Here is a 17,257-nt window from a genome sequence, read left to right as displayed (position 1 = left end):
GTGATGGCTGGAAGGTTTAGAATGAATATTAACCACTGGCGTTGCTCTGGGCAACCCTCCAGACCACCGTTCTTCCCCTGCCAAGCCATTACAGAAGGGGAAAGACAATATGCAAATCAGGCTTGGCCCCACCCCAAAAGGGGCAGTCCAGCCCGAATTGCTAGGTCACATCCCTTCTGCACGAGACCACAAGCATCCCCAAACATGTTTCGCCCTTGTTGGGGCTCATCAGTGAGGAGTAGCTTGGGTCTCTAGGCCCAGCAGGCACGGGACCCACGTCTGGGCATACCCGTCCCACTCGGGGTGACGGGTATGCCTAATTGTTTACTGGAAATTAAGTATATTTCCTTTTTTTGGAATTCTCTTGAATAATTGTTTTATGAAATTACTTAGATTGGGTGAATGTATGGATGTTTGACATATAGGATGTTTTTTACAAATGTTTTTTTATAAATGTCAAGTGATTAAAATGTTTAATGAATTTTTTACATATTCAAGTCAAAATAAAATGAGACAAATGACTTGATTTCACTAGCTTCTTGCCTTCCTTCTGCTGAATAGTGTTCTTCACCTGGCATCACCTTCTGTTTCATTGTATGTGCTTACCTCAAGACGCCAGTGAATGCTGAGGTTCCCACCTTGGGTTTTGTATATTAGTCTCCTGCCAGGACTTTTTTTATCTTGCTCAGTATTGGGGTCTACCCTGCCAGACTCACACCTTTCATCAGCAATCCCCTTTGCTTTCAGCCACTTAACTATGTTCTCCACGGGGGGCGTGGCCAAGAAGCCATGTGAAAAGACGAGTCCATTCGGGGGCTCCTGCAGATCCGCACATTATCCGACTGAAAACCGTGTAAGGACCGATGCAATTCGGTTGTGACAAAGAGGATCGCGTACATGAAGCTCGGGTGCACGTGTGGATACATTTCGACACGGGCCCGCACCGGGAAAAGCGCTGCTAGAAGCTAAAAGAAAATCTGGAGGCGAGAGCGCGACGAAGGAGAAAATGGCCACCGCCGCATAATCGAGGAACAAAGGAGTGGCTGGCCTGGGCGCCTGGCAGTTGCAACGGAGGAAAGCAGCATTGGTGGGGCATGGATCGGGTGCGTCGTGCACATTAGGACATCCGGTATCCAGCCCTAGGCCCACGAGGTGTGCAACCTCTGCAGTGTGGCGGCTCTGTGCGACGCAACCCCGGAGTCCGGGAGTCGCCGCAGCGGCCAGGTGTGAGAGCGTCGAGATCGGAGGGTGCGCAGCCTGCCCGATTCATCGTTGCTGAGGACAGCGTGTAACCGAAAGGGAGCCGGGCCTGGCCAGAGGTACTTTGTAACCTGACTTGTAGGCTACGGAAGTAGTGTGCGTCTGGACATGGAGCGGGCCCCTGACCTTTCGTAGCCCAAGCGCCGGCTCTTAATAAGCATACAGCTGGAGATAGATGGGGTGAAGGCCGGGTTTAGCTGGTGGTGAGAGCCTGCAATATGGTATCGGATGGTGGAACTGCAGGAGGGCGAAGGGCCTAAAGCGCAGATAAGGACCCCAGTGGTTGTTGGAAACACACGTGCGCCCTCAGAACTTTTCAAAGGGAGAAGCGCAACCTGGCCTATCATGGGGCTGTGAAAGGTAGAGGAAGAAGATAGAATGGTCGGAAGGGCCAGGGAACAAAGGAGCCTCGTGACAGGAATGCAACGATAGCGAAGGGACAGCAAAAGAGTGCACGGGGACATCCTGCTGCAGATCCGAGCGCGGACAGGAGGCTGCCTCTGACGGAAGAAATGTCTAATAAGCTCCTGAGAGCAAAGAATAAACAGCCCACGCTCGACGAATACGCCAAGACACCGACTGGCCCGGACGGAGCCAGAAGTAAAGACAAATCTCAAGCAAGGGAAATGGCCGCGGGGGGCGCGAATCAGGAGGTCCTCGCGGCGATCGCGGATCTGAAGGTGGCTTGGGAGACCAAGCTCCAGCTGGCTGTGACGGAACTGAAGACCGCAATGGAACTCCAGGTCGGGGCGGTGCAGGAAGACGTGAACCTCCTAAGGCAGGACGTGCGGACTCTGGCGGAGCGCACGGAGACTCTGGAGAAAGAAATGGGCCCTACTGCGGCAGACTGTGCTACACAAAAGCGTGAGCTCCATGCACTGGTGCAACGTGTGGGCAACTTGGAGAGTAGGGCGGAGGAGGCGGAAGGGCGCGCCCGGAGGAACAACATCCGTATTGTGGGCCTGCCGGAGGGAGCCGAGGGCCACAACCCTACGGAGTTCATTGAAAATATGCTGCTGCAGGAGATCACTGGAGGCACCCTGTCGCAGGGTTTTGCGGTGGAAAGAGCGCACAGGGCCTTAACTAGAAAGCCGCCGCCGGGAGATCGCCAAGATCCTCAATTACCGGGACCGGGAAAGGATCCTTGAACACTTCTGCAAGGGAGGAACAATAAAACGAGGAGCGGCGAACATAACTGCCTATCCTGATTATACCCTGCAGGTACAGCGCAGTCGCATGAACTTTGGATCGGTCAAGAGGAGATTGCGGGAAGTCGGGTACAAATACATGCTGCTCTACCCGGCCAAGCTAAAGGTTTTCTTTAAGAACAGGATGCTGTTCTTTGATACTCCAGAGGATGTTATGGAGTGGCTGGACGCGCAAAACTGCCCTCAAGAGCCAGATGTCCAGACGGCAGATGAAGTAGGACGAGATAAGTAACGCTGTGGGCCCGGTCGGGCTGCGAACGGTGGGACTTGAATATAGTCATTGAAGCAGTTGGAGAACATGTATGTGTCAGTGTTTAGGAAGCACGGTCCGTGAGCACGGATACGGCTGCGAGAGGAAGGAGCCTCCAGGGGCCGTTCTTTATACCCCCATTCAGAGTTCAGTCTAGTCACTGTTAGTGGGGTGACACCCTGTCGGGTTCGCTACTCGGGTTTCCCAGGGAGAACCAAACACGGGGATGCCTGAGATCCAGGGATGGAGCTGGGCAGTTGGTTGGGTTGGGGTTTTGGGGTGTGTAAGTTTAAATATGAGCCTGGGGGGAGGAACTAAAATTAGGTGTCTGCTTGGTGTGGGGGGGAGGGTTGCTTCGAAAGGGGAAGGGAAACTATTGATGAACCATGGGGGACCTTAGGATATCAACATGGAATGTTAGAGGGCTCAACAGTTATTTGAAGCGAAACAAGGTCATGCTGTATCTGAAGCGACAGAAGATAGACGTTGCCTTGCTACAGGAGACGCATCTGACGCGAGAGAAAATGGAGTTGGTAGGGAGGAAATGGAAAGGGACAGCGGTGGGGTCAACGTACTCTGCCTATGCTAGAGGAGTACTGGTTTGGGTGGCGCCACATGTCCCATTTAAGTTAACTGAGGAGGTTGTGGAGGCGGACGGGAGGTTGGTCATAGTTGGAGGGCTGTTAGAGAACAAAGAAGTATGCATTGTAAACACATATGCTCCCAACCAAAACACGGCGGCATATTTTAGGACGCTGTGTACCAAGCTCAGTGTCGGTGTGGGGGGTGCGGTGATTTGGGGTGGGGATTTCAATTGTGTATTGAATCCTAGGGTGGACAGGTCAGATGATAAGACGGCCAAGCCCAGCCCGGCGGCCATAGTACTGCAGACGCTGCTAGCGGACTTTGGCTTGGTAGATGTGTGGAGAGCGAGACACCCAGGTGTGAGGCAATACTCGCACTATTCGGCTCCGCATCAACTGCACACGAGGCTTGACTACTTCTTTGCCACTCCGGACGTAGTCGCGGAGTGCGACCATATAGACTACAGAGCGAGAGTTCTCTCTGATCACTCGCCCCTGGTCCTGTGGTGGCAGTATTGCCCCCCAAGGGCGCGCATACCAACATGGCGCCTCAGGGCGGAGGCGCTCAAGGACCCAGTCTTCAGAGAGGACATAAGGGAGGAGATTATTGCTTACTTCGAAGTGAATACTGGTAGTGTAAAGTCGGCCGGTACTTTATGGGAAGCTTTTAAAGTCGTAATGCAGGGGATCGCCATTGCGAAGTCAAAGGGACTGATAGGTGGAGTCCTAGCTGATCTGCATAGAGCTGAGACTGAGCTGGAAAGAGAGTTGGAAGGTGATGGGATCGATACGGAGGTAGTCTCCAAATTACAACAGAAGTGCGCAGAATACTGGGACAGGCTCTGTAACCTAAATTATAAAAAGTATATAGAGAGACAGCATGCGGGAGGTGACAAAACGGGCCGACTTCTAGCGTGGTTGTACAAGAGCGAAACCCCAAGATCCCCGATTCGATTAGTAATCAATGATGAGGGCGAGGAGGTGGACACCCAAGAAGGTGTAAATAGGGCATTTGTGGAATACTATAAGGCATTATATGAGGGTAGTGAGGTGGGCAGCCAGGAGGAGATAGACGAGGTACTGGAAGATATAGGCCTGCCTAAGGTCAGTGACGAGGAGAGAGAGGAGCTGGATGCTCCGATCACTCTGGAAGAGTTGAAGGAGATTGTGAGGCAGTTACCCACCAGCAAGGCTCCAGGTGCAGACGGGTTCCCCAGTGAATTTTATAAAGTGTATGGAGAAGAGGTGCTCCCGCCCATGCTAGAAATGCTTAATGAAGCGTTCGAGGTAGGACGGTTGCCAGAGTCACTCAGGGAGGCGATTATAATACCGCTCCCTAAGCCCAATAAACCGGGACACAGTTGCGGCTCCTACAGGCCCCTGTCGATGCTGAACCAGGACAGCAAGATCCTGACAGCTGTCCTGGCTAACAGAATGCGGAGAGTGATCGGCCAGTTGATCCACCCTGACCAAACGGGCTATGTCCCGAACAGGAACATCACTCACAACCACAGACGCCTCCACCGGGTGGTCGAATGGGAGTGTAGTGATGATGGTGAAATGGCGTTAGTGGCATTGGACGCGGTTAAAGCGTTCGACTCTGTTAAGTGGCCGTGGTTGCTGACGGCCCTAGGAAGGTATGGAGTGGGGCCAGGCTACATTAGGTGGGCCGAGATGTTATACAGTGCACCACTGGCCAGGGTCCGCACGGGTGCAGTGGTGTCGGAAAGATGGCACCTGGGCAGAGGCACTAGGCAGGGGTGCCCCTGGTCCCCAATGTTGTACATATTGGCCCTGGAACCCCTAGCAATTAACCTCAGGCAGCAATATGACCCGATCGGTATCGAGGTGGGAGGGGAGTGTCACCTTATATCCCTGTATGCAGATGACATGCTACTATATCTGAGATACCCGGAAGAAAATCTGCAGTATGTCTTGGAGGTGATGGGGAGATATGCCCGGCTGTCCGGTATAGCGGTGAACCCCCAGAAATCTACTCTATTTCCGCTGGGTAGCTATGTGGGGACTCCTGTGGAGAGGTTGCCAGTGTTGCAGATTCCGTGGGCGACAAGCTCTTTCCGCTACCTGGGAATAGACGTGTATCACACGATAGAGGAAGAACATAGGCACAATACTGAACTAGCCATTGGGAAGATTGGGAAATGCATGAGCTTCTGGGAGAGATTGCCATTAGCGATGATGGGCCGGGGTGCTATGCTTAAAATGGTTGTACTACCTAGGCTTTTGCATTACTTCAACAACATCCCATACATGATACCCAAGAAGTTTTTTGTAAAGCTGCACAGTATGTGCAGGGAATTCCTGTGGCACGGTACCCGGAACAGAGTTGCATTATGGAAGCTGCAGAACTTCTACGAGAAAGGCGGTATTAAACTGACAAATTTTGAAGCCTACTATGTGGCAGCGCAACTGCAATATGTGGCCAAGTGGCTCTCCGATGATGAGACCCCTGAACACAGGCTACTCGGGAGGGATTGTACCCCCTTTTATCTGCGGGAGATGATCTGGGTGGCCAGCGCAAACATGAGGGAGCGTCCTAGAATGCTGGCCTTGGGGCGGAACATGTGGCGCCGAGCCTGTCGGATGATGGGGGACCCATTGCCGTGTGTTCCACAGATACTACTGGTCGCACTGGCGAGGGGAGACAGGCAGCTGAGGGCGATCATCAGGACATACTGGGAGTCAGTGGGGCTAGTCAGTATGGGAGACATTTGGCAGGACGGGACCATTATGGAGTTCGAGGAACTTGAGGAGGCGTCGGGATTGCATAGAGGCCAATATGTCACTTATCATAGGGTAGTACAGGAGATCCGGAGTAGGTGGCCTGAAACTATCCTGGCGAATGAACCGGATGAACGGTTGAGATAATATATGACACATCGGAGGGCGGACATGAGGTCTCTAGATTGTATGAGATGTTGATGACTAAGGTCGGGAATGACCTAGTGCACTTGAGATTGGAATGGGAAACAGAGATGGGAGCCCCGATGGCAGATGGGCTGTGGGAACGTGCGTTGGGATATCACAAGAAGGTGTCGAGAAATGCCAGGTTCAAGCAGACACAGCTATATATAACACATAGGGCGTACATGACCCCCCTGAGAATATCCAAGTTTCGGAACACTGGACACCAGGCGTGCCCTAAGTGTGACGAGGAGAATGCTGACATGATGCACATGTTCTGGGCGTGCCCAGTAATCGCAAGCTACTGGGGTGAAGTGGCGCAGAAACTAGCAGGAAAGGGTGTCACGCTCAAAGTAGATTCGGCCTGGGCCTGCTTGCTGGGGGGGTATCCCAGAGCGCGAAAACTCAAACATGTTGAGAAACTGAGAGATTTGGCATATGTGCTTGCGAAACGTAGGATCGCCATGGGATGGAAGGAGTGTCATAAGCCACGGGTGGAGGTCTGGTGGAGGGACCTACAAAAATGGGCGGAGGCTGAAACAGTGGTGTGGCAAGAGGCTAGTAATGCGGGGGAGGATGAAGAAATGGGCTCCCTCATGGCATGGAAATTACTGATAGCTGAACTGTTTGGAGCAGTGCCGTCTCCTGTTGAATCCGAGGACGGCGATACCCTGCCGCACGAAGCGGATACTGAATGCGAAAACCATACAGGCTCATAGGGGGGAGGGACGGGGATTGCGGTGTTTATGTTGTTTAATGTGTTTATTTATGTTCTGTTGTATTGTTGTTTGGTTTCAATAAAATAAAAATATATTTAAAAAAAAAAAATATGTTCTCCACAGTTTAGGTTAACAACCCCCTTTCCACAGTTTTACTTTCTTTGATCACTTTTCTGGCTCCCTTGTTTGGGCTCACTTGACTTGTGAACGGTACGCGGCATCCGCCCTGAAGTGCCACGGTAAAAACAATGTCCCTCTCTGGGTTTACCGGTCTCCTTCAGCGGCTTCAGCGTTCCTCGTGTCTCTCTGTTCTCGCTGCCGCTTACTTGCTGGTTGTTAGAGCGTCCTGTCGGCTCTCCGGTACACGCTCTGCCTTCTTCTTCGTGGGGCAGCTCCTGCTGTCTACAACACCAGCTCATTGAACCTTTGTCTACTCAACTTTTGAGGGCGGTGTCCTCAGCGGCTTCTCTGCTCTAGTGTACAGCTTCCTTGCTTTAGGTGTACCCAATCCGCGTTGGGAGAATTGAGTCTCCAGTTCAGTTCAGGTGTGTTGTATTTGAATGTCCCGGTCTTGGTTAACTTTAGCCAACAACTAGAACACTGCAGTTGGCTTTCTACTTCTGCTGATCTTCATTACTCCAGCCCTCTTCCACATCTGAGTGGTTTGCAACAGAGAGAAAAGTAAGAAATGTTGCTGATCAGTCATGACTGGGAATTCCTCTTCTGTAATCCAATATGCCATACAAGAATGGGGGAAAGACAAGAGTGGTTCATCAAGAGGAACAGAAAAGGTCTAGTTTAATCTAGCGAATTTCCTCCACTTCTCTGGGGGTTGTCTTTGCTCATGTGGTCCTCCCACAGATAGCCACCCGAGGGTCAGAGTCAGGTAGTTTCTGCCTTTCCCTGGCCACATGAGGGGAGATTTACCCCAGAAAAATAGTGACGAGATCACCTGATCCATCACTGGGGGCAGTGTGGGGGGTCCTCCCCCATATTCTGTGGTAAAAAAGTAGAAAAAAAGGTTAAAAATAATTGGTGAAAGTGTAGGTTGGCAAACAAACGTGCCAATCATTCTTAGAACCACATGGGACCCTGCAGGCCTCTGTCCTTCAAACTAAGGGGACTCTAAGGAAGGCATAGTATCAAACAGTAAAACAGACACAAGTGACCACAGTTCAAGTGTTTTTATTTAACTTCAATTGGGTTTGAAAAACGCCTATGTAATCCTAAATCTAAAAATGGGAGCAGGTTACGAATATCAAACAATAATAAAGAAGTCCTGGTGGTGTCTTGTCAAAATAAAAGGGCCTATGCTAATAAACCTATTGCCAATCCTTACTTGTAAATACAAATGGGGTGGGAAACAATGTTATACAAAAGAAAAGCGTTCAATAAATGATATGCCTGGATAGTTGAGCCGTTAGCTTCCCTTCCCCATGTTTTCAGCATGGGACAAGGCGGTACACTCGAGCTTAACACATACTCTGGCTTTTCTAGCACAAGGATGCAGTACAAAACCTCAGTATCAGGGCCTTCTGTGCCAAAGTCTCTTATTTCAGAGGGCCTGATGACAAACAAACATTTAAAGTTCCTTTCTTCTCAGGATTCTCATATGCACAGCTTATCTGGTGATTCACTCTTCACCCCGGGTACCTCTTCGTCTGGCTCAGAGCCACTTGAACACAAACTTTCAATTGGTCTCCCTCTGCTTGGCTCAGACCAAATTGATCTAATTTTCCCAAACTTTCTTTACTTTATCAAAATTGAAGACTTTCAACTGTGTACAGGATTTTGCAGAACCCGTCGCAAGACCACTTTGATTCACAATTATTTGTTTCTCTTCTTAATACATCCCTTTAACTTCCACTTCTGCCACTTCTCAGCTGGATACCTTACAGAGACCTTTGATTGAGCACCGACACGGTGCTGGACCACTCTGTCAAAAGTATCGTATCTTGCTTTTCAAAGTTCAAACACTCATCAGCAGTTGGACTTTACTTGTGTCTTTTATCACACGCGTTTTAACAATGTTCATTCCAGCGGTCACCATACAATTTTGCGGTTTGCAATCTTTTTTTTTTTTTATATTGCATTTAATTGAATTTAAACAACAACACAATCAACGAAAACCACAAAAAGAAAAAACAAGGTCAAAACATACGCATTCAAGGAACAAATCAATAAGTGAAGGCACGATAAGAGTCAAATGATCTCCATTTGTCGCCCTTTCCATGTACAGTTCAGTCTAATGTCTTAGGGCATCATGAGGTTACTGGGATTCTCTCTCCTCCCATTTGTCCCAAATCTTAGAAGCTTTGGTAGGGCAGCCTCTTGCTTTATAAACTCTGTGCTCTAACATTACTAGCGTGTCCATATCATCTGCCCATTGTTCCAGTGTTGGGGACTCTGGGGCTCCCCATTTTTGTGCAATGTTCCGCTTCATCAGTCCTGAGGCCGTGGATAGGAGCAATCCTTCCCATTTATCAGTAGTGTTCTCATCGGGAGAACCCAAAAATAACACCTTCGGGTCCATTGTTATATTGCAGCCTAGCACCCTGGATAGTTCATTGCAGCAATTCCCCCACAAAGTCTGGATCCACGGACATTCCCAGAGGATGTGTATGAATGTACCGACCTCCCCCCCACATCGGAGGCAGTTCGGGTTTGGGGCACGTTTCCAGCCATGCATCATGGTTCTTGGGTAATATATTCTGTGAAGGATTTTAAGTTGGACCAAGCGGAGTCTGGAGGAGATAGCAATCTCCCTGGGATGCATTAGGATCTGGATCCAGTCCTCCGGGTCTATGGCTCCCACATCGTCCTCCCATTTGGATTTAAGACGAGGAAGTTCCGGAGTAGCAAAGGAGGACATGGCATTGTATAATATAGAAGTGACTCTAGTAGGGATATGTGTTGGGAGTATATTGCATTCTATGAGTGTATACTCGGGAATAGCGGGGTCCAACTGGATATGTGTTCGTAGGGCGTGAGTCAGTTGAGTATGGTGATAGCGTTCGGTTGCTGGAAGGTGGAATTTCTGCTGCAATGCTACAAAGGAGGCGATTTCCCCATCTATCAAAACATCCCCAATCCATGTGATTCCGGCCTCCTCCCATTTGGGCCATGGTATGAGTTTCCCCAATTCGGCCAGGTTACTATTGTGCCACAGGGGTTGTGTCGTGGTGATCTTGTCTTTCCATCCCACATAGGCGTGGGCCTGTCTCCAGACCCTTGAGACATGTGTTGCCATTGTTTGGGGTAGGGGTCTGTGGAGGGGCTGGTAGAGCAGGTGTAATGGGTCAGTGTCATGGATGGCTGCAATTTCTGCCTTTATGTGCGGAAGTTCCCTATCCCCATGTAATAGGTCGTTAACCACCGCCAGTTGGGAGGCCCAGTAGCAAACTCGGAGACAGGGCACGCCAATACCCCCCTCCCAAACCGATCTCTGGAGTGTAGCCAGTGCAATATGAGGCTGTCCCCCTCCCCATATGAGGTCTCTAAGGAGAGAGTCAAGGCGGTCAAATTCGGCGTCCTGAATCTCCAGTGGTGCGTTTTGTAGTACATAGAGGAATCTGGGCAGGGTGATCATCTTAAAGAGGGCGGCTCTACCCATTAGTGTCAGGGGGAGAAGCGTCCAGTGGCGGACATCGTCTTTAAAACGGTCCATGATCGGCTGTAGGTTATGGGCTGCGTAGCGCGTCAGGTCCTCCGATATCCAAATCCCAAGATACCGGAAGCCGCTTGGTTCCACCTTGTATGGGCATTCCTGGGGGACGGCCAGTGTACCGCCCTTTACCGCGAACAGGATAGATTTGTCCCAGTTGATTCTCAGCCCACTAAATTCACTGTATCGGATGAGCATTTGCGTTACTATGGGGCAGGTTCGTATCGGGTCACCCAAGTATATCAAGAGGTCGTCCGCGTACAGAGACGCCTTGTCTTCGTGCCCCTCCGGCCACCTGAATCCCAACCAGTCCTTGCTCTGGCAGAGCCACAGGGCGAGTGTCTCTATCGCGAGGGCGAAGAGAAGGGGGGGACAAGGGGCATCCTTGCTGTGTGCCCTTGCCCAGGGGGAAAAGTTCAGAGGGCCACCCATTTACCTTCACCTCAGCTTGTGGGTCTGTGTAGAGAAGTTGTACCCATCCCAGGAAGTTGTCCCCAAATCCCATTCTCCGCATAGTTTCCCAGAGGCTGTCCCAGCGAACCGAGTCGAACGCCTTTTCAAAATCTATGGCAAGTAGTGCAAGCGGTTTGTCTATGACAGGGGCCCTTTCCAGCAATAGGTGGAGGCGCCGCAAGTTCATACGTGTTGATTTATGTGGCATAAGCCCACATTGGTCCGGGTGGACCAGGGAGGTAATTACCGCTTGCAACCGGTTGGCCAGGATCTTGGCAAGGATTTTGGTTTCGCCATTGAGTAATGAGATAGGCCTATAGGAGGCAAATTGCTCGGGTGGTTTACCTGGTTTGGGAATAACGACTATCATGGCTTTACGCAGATCCGGCAGGAGAGCGCCCTGGTCGCGGGCCCCGAGAAACATTTTGTGAAGGTTTGGCGCCGGTTTCTCCCCACCCAGTTTCTTCCAGGTCTCGACCAGGAACCCGTTGGGGCCTGGTGTTTTCCCCGACTGCAATTGAGCTACAGCCTCAGCGATCTCCGCTTAGGTGAGAGCAGAGTACAGTTGTGCCCTCTGTTGTTCCGATAGGAATGGCAGGGTGATATTGTCTAGTAGGCAGGGATCCAGAGGGGACACTGGGGCGGCGTACAGAGTAGCATAGAAGTCAGCGAAAGCCAGTGCTATATCCCAGTCTGAGTGGCATTTCCCATTCTGCGGGGTTATGATCTCTCTAACGTGGCGTTGACCCTCATCTCTTCTCTCAAGCCAGGCCAACATTTTCCCAGCTTTGTCCCTGTGTTCATATACCCTTGCCATGGAGTCTTGGTGGGCTTGCCTGGCGTTGTCTAGTTCGATATGTCGAAGGCGTTCTCTAGCACCCTTAAGGGATCTGAGAGACTCCGGGCTTGGGTCACAAACATATTTGGCTTCCCAGTCGCCCACATCAGTTTCTGCCTCCAGCAACTTCCGAAGTCGCTCCCTCTTGTTTCCCGCTACCCAGGAAATCGCCTCCCCCCTCAATACCGTTTTGTATGCTTCCCATATCGTGACTGGGTCATCGACCGTAGAGGTATTAATTTCAAAATATTCATTAGTTACTTCCGTGAGGTGGTCAACAAGATCAGGGGAGTCCAGATAGTAGCTATCCAGCCTCCATGATCGGGGTGGGGTTTCACTTTGTATGCGCAGTACCGCCATGAGGGGTGAGTGGTCTGAGATGCCTTGGGAGAGTAGGTCTGCAGCGGTCGCCCTGTGTATATCGGTGCCTGGGAGGAAGAGGTAATCTAGTCTGGACATTGGCCCGTGTGCTCCTGAGTGGAACTAGTAGGCCTCGTTTACAGGGTGGAGATGCCGCCACACATCCCGAAGGCCCAGGGCCGACGAAAATTTTGCTAGTTTGGTGGGAGTGTTCGGGTTACGGTCCCTGATGTGAGTGCGGCCTTTCATATTACACATGACGTCATTAAAATCGCCCCCCAAAATCCACGTATCAGGTTGGTGTTTTGCCATAAGGGTGACCAACTCCTCCAGGAGTTCCTCTCCCAGTCTTGGCGGGGAGTACACTGACGCAATGGCCAGTGTTTCTTGTCCCAGTGTTCCTACAACCACCATATAGCGACCCCGGGGGTCTTGTTCAACTATTAGAAATGTGAATGGGACGCGTTTATGTATCAGGATAAGAGTCCCTCTAGATCCCATAGTGTATCCCGCATGTAGGGCCAATTGGTAGTTGGTTCTATGAAAGAAAGTGCAGCTGGACCCAGCTAAGTGTGTCTCATTTATCAGGGCGACGTCGGGAGAATGTCTGTTCAAGAATTGCAGAACAAGACATCGCTTGATTCCGGACCCCAGCCCATTCACGTTACATGTGATTATTTTGAGAGATCTGGGGCGCTCAGGGGTTGATGCGTGGGTCAGTGTGGTCGCCATTTATTGTGTACAGTACCAGGTTCGCAGACATTATGGGTTGTTTCATGGAGTTGCCGTGTGTCGGGTGTGTTGGGTGGTGTGATTCATTAATTTCGTGAATGCGTAGTAAATGTGTATTAATACTATAACAAAAACAACATAAACTCACCCATCCCCCCTCCCTATACTCCACCGCAACACGAAGTACCTGTCGCCCGAACATCGTTGGCACTCGGAACTAGAGTGTCGGCTCAAACTTGGGGTCCTGGCTGGCAGGCGAACAGAGTGGGTCCCCTCGGGTCCGCAGCTCCTACCACCTTTGAGCATTCCGTAGTTCTTAGGGTTCACTTATGAGGTTGGTTTCTCTTCGTTTCAATATTCCATCGCTTCCTAGTGTTCGTTGGTTTCCCTCGCTTTAATTGGCGGGATTTGCCGCCTGTTCCAGGATCGCTAGTTCCTGGGCCTCCGGGTGCCCCCCGGAAGAGTGACGACCCCCCCCAGGCCGGAGTCTCCTTCCCCGATCCGTCAGTCTTGCCGTCCAGTCCCCTTCAATGTGCGTTTCCGCCCATCTCCAGGCCTCCTTCGGATCCATGAAATGAACTGTGGTTCCCTTGTGGTGGATCTTGAGTTGGGCCGGAAACAACAGCAGTCTGTATCTTACTTTCATGTGGAATAGTTGCCTCTTCAGCAGTTCAAACGACTGTCTTGCCCTCTGCACCTCCCGGGTGTAGTCAGGGAAAAAGGCGATTCGGGAACCGTTATGGGTGATTGTACCCTTAAAACGAGCCATTTGAAGGAGTGCATCTCTGTCCCGATAGTTAAGGAATCTGGCTATGATCGTTCTGGGTGGTGCGCCTGGTATAGGCCTGCCCGATGGCATGCTATGAGCTCTCTCCACCGAGAAGAACTTAGAGAAGGTGTCAGGCGCATAGATGTTCGCCAACCATTGTTCCAGAAAGAGCGCCATGCTGGGCCCTTCCTCCCCCTCGGGGAGGCCGAGGATGCGTATATTGTTGCGGCGCGATCTTCCTTCCCCCTCATCCACACGGGCCTCTAACATTTTCAGACGATTTAGTGTCTGGGAGAGTTGTTGATTAATGCCTCTAATGTTAGCTTCAGTCCCCGAGATGCGCTGTTCCGCCTCCCCGAACGAGCGGAGAGTTTCTGCAAGTCATGGCGCAGAAAGGAGACATCCGCCGCTATACTGTCAATTTTCATCTCAATCGAGGAGCGGGAGTTGGCAATGGCGGCCCTCACGTCTCTCAGGGAGAGGGCAGTCTCGTCCTCGGGGGGGGGGGGTGGTGTCTGTGGTGTGTGGGACTGCGAGGCCTGGGCCTGTGCCACCGCAAATTGGTCCATCTTGCTTTGCGTAGAGGCTTTTTTCAATTTGTCTTTGCCCATCCTTGGAGAGAGCTAGTTTCGCCGGTTTCGTGGTGCTATTTAGTCCCGGTGGCCACGGGATTGTGTGCGCCCGGGAGGGACCGAGGCTTGCTGTGGATCGGGTAGGTCAGTGTGTGCGGCGGCAGTCCCGGTCAGGCGAGTTCTTCAGCCGAAGTCTCTCGCAGGTGCGGCTCGGAGAGGGGCTTCCACATCTGGTTTACCAGTGCGTGGGTTTGGGCTGGTGACTGGGGCCACTCACCGGGCTCGCTGGATGTCGCGGTAAGAGAGTCTTCCCGGCTCGGCAGTCGAGCTCCCCCGCATCCCGACAGGCCCCGAATTGCATTATGCGCCGGTGGCAGCCATCTTGGAAGCGCGGGAGCCCTCTCCGCTTCGCTCTTCACTCGCCTCGGGTTCGCTCTTGGGGCTCCGATTTTCCCTGAATTTTGCATCCGATAGTGCCCAGTACGTCAGCTATCGATGCAGGTATCAGAAGTGTATAGAACTCTCAGGAATCAGGCTATAAAAGACGGGATATTTGTAGCGGTCACGGAGCCGATCGAACTCACATCCGCTCCATTGCGCTGCTGGCCACGCCCCCCGCGGTTTGCAATCTTGACTTCAACACAGACAGGTCTTGTATCGGTCTTCCCAGCTCACCGGCTTTGTTGAGTTCACTGACGCTGCTTTGTTCTTGGAGCCAATGGTGGTACCACAGAGGCTGCTGCTTCTGCCCGCCTTGGTTAGTGACAAGGAAAGGCCCTGGGTATCCCCAACACACAATACAGGATTATTTAGCCTGGTTTCCTGGCATTATGCTTTCTGATCTTGAGGGCTCGTGAAAGTAACGGCTTCTCATCGGAAAGGTCAAGGGAACTTCCCACCTTGCGATCCCCTCCTGTTTTGCCAGCTTTCTTCTCTCGTTCAGCTGCTGTCTCGAAACTACTGTTTCCTCTAGAGGATCAAAGGGCTGAGGACTTCACTGTTTGGCTGTGGCGAGTGTCTCTATCATGAGGAGAAGGAGAGGAGTAGAGACTGAGGTGTATGTGCCTGTAGTACCTTTAACAACGGACCAAGTCACCTGACCTAGGTCACCCGGTACAAAAGGCCGCCTCTGCCGCCCTTGCGGCGCTAAGTCCTGAGGATCAAAGGGCTGAGGACTTCACTGTTTGGCAAGTGGCGCAAGGCGCTTGCCCTGCCGCGCTCCGCAGATGATGGATCCATCCAATCTAATTTCAAGGACCAGAGCCCAAGTAAAACGTATGGCCAATTTAGAGGATCTCCCTGCAAAACGACTGCGTCAACAACAGGTGAGCCAATATTTTTCATGCAGATCAGTGTCTGAAAACACAGGAATATCCGAAGAACCAACTGTAGTGATGGTAGATGATGTTTTTGAACTTTTGCGAACTGGCTGGCTCCTACTCCTGTCGCATTAGTGCCTACCGTTCACCCAGAAACACCCCTTCAACCACATCGTTGCCCCCACCCCCTTCTTCCATCATAATTCAGCAAGCTGAGGATATGATTCAGTCCCTGACGCAAAGCATAACATGCACGAAGAATACAATCAACAAGCCTGCCAACGTCATTGATCCCGACTTACCGGCTGGCGAGGCCGGGGCGACCGCTGTCCCGTGGTCGTCGTGTGGGGGTGGAGCGGCGAGCGTGGTGGCCGTGGCTCCGGGTTGCACGGAAGCCGCCACAGAGCAGTCACAGGAAACAGGGATGCTGACCACGGCCGCTTCTGATGACACTGGTGGGCGGGGCCGGGTTGTTAGTGCGGCGTCCCTGTGCGAGCATGGCGTTGCCTCAGAAGCCTCGGAAGCCGCGCAGCGTCTGTTGGACTAGGCCAAGATGCGTCTAGTCAGCCACTCGCTCGCCCTCTCTGGGTCGGCGTGGGAGCCGAAAGCCGTGTCTGGTGGAAGATGCAATGTTGGATCTGAAGATGATTTAGAAGTAAGTGTAACTCTTGTTTCTCCCAGGGGTGGAAACGCGATCTTGACCGGAACTTTAAGTGTTGATCAATGTGAAGCTCCTGCATCCATACTGAAAACCCCTACCGCTGAGGCATACTTAATGGAACCTCACTTCAAAGCACCAATCTTTACCACAGCATTACAAAGCGAATGTGAGCAGAGGGCTGTCGGGGAAGGTCCACCCTACATTGACAAAATAAACTCTTTAGAGGTGGTGTCTTCTGTATTACAAAATCTGATCAACTTAAACAAATCTCGCTCATGTAAATGGATAGCTGCGTCTACCCCGGTGCAGGATTCGATGCATAAAGCCCCCCAGAAAAGGCACTGCGTTAATATTGCTGATGTAAATCGAGATATATGGGGATCTGGCAACTACAAAAGACTTAAGTCACAAGAGATTGTATCTTCGGACGGGTCAGTACAGTCACAAGAGGGCAATGTGGCTGACTTCCAGAAAAGACGGCCTTCCCACATTAATGCAGCGCACGATCCTAGGATGAGAAATCAAATCCAACTAAGTCAATCCTCAAATTGTGAGGACTCGTCAGATGACCCCACTACAAGGGACTCTTCGCTCGTCGAGCGTCCATTTCCAAAAATTCGGAGAGAACGCGCACGGTTTGTACGAGCCGCACGTGAGCCACAGGGGAAATCTGGAGGGGGTGCCCTGCCCCATGTGTACACGTGCCTTCAAATGACCTTCTAATAGCCCTAACATCTGCAATGGCAATCTCTCTTACACCTTTCACCAAGCTGTACGAAACCCTAAATGAAAATGTGAAGGATGTTACAACTTTACTGGCTATGATGCACCTGGAAGTAATGCATGGCGCACAAAACACCAAACTAGAAGAAGTGAATCATAAAATATTGGCGGGCATAGAATCAGCTAATGATGCAAAACGGAATGACACGATGGATAAAAA

The sequence above is a fragment of the Ambystoma mexicanum genome, chromosome 14 (genome assembly GCF_040938575.1).
Source record: "Ambystoma mexicanum isolate Mex_15411 chromosome 14, UKY_AmexF1_1, whole genome shotgun sequence".
Lineage (NCBI taxonomy): Eukaryota > Metazoa > Chordata > Amphibia > Caudata > Ambystomatidae > Ambystoma > Ambystoma mexicanum.
The sequence above is the reverse complement of the archived record's forward strand: the minus strand, read 5'-3'. Positions refer to the sequence as shown.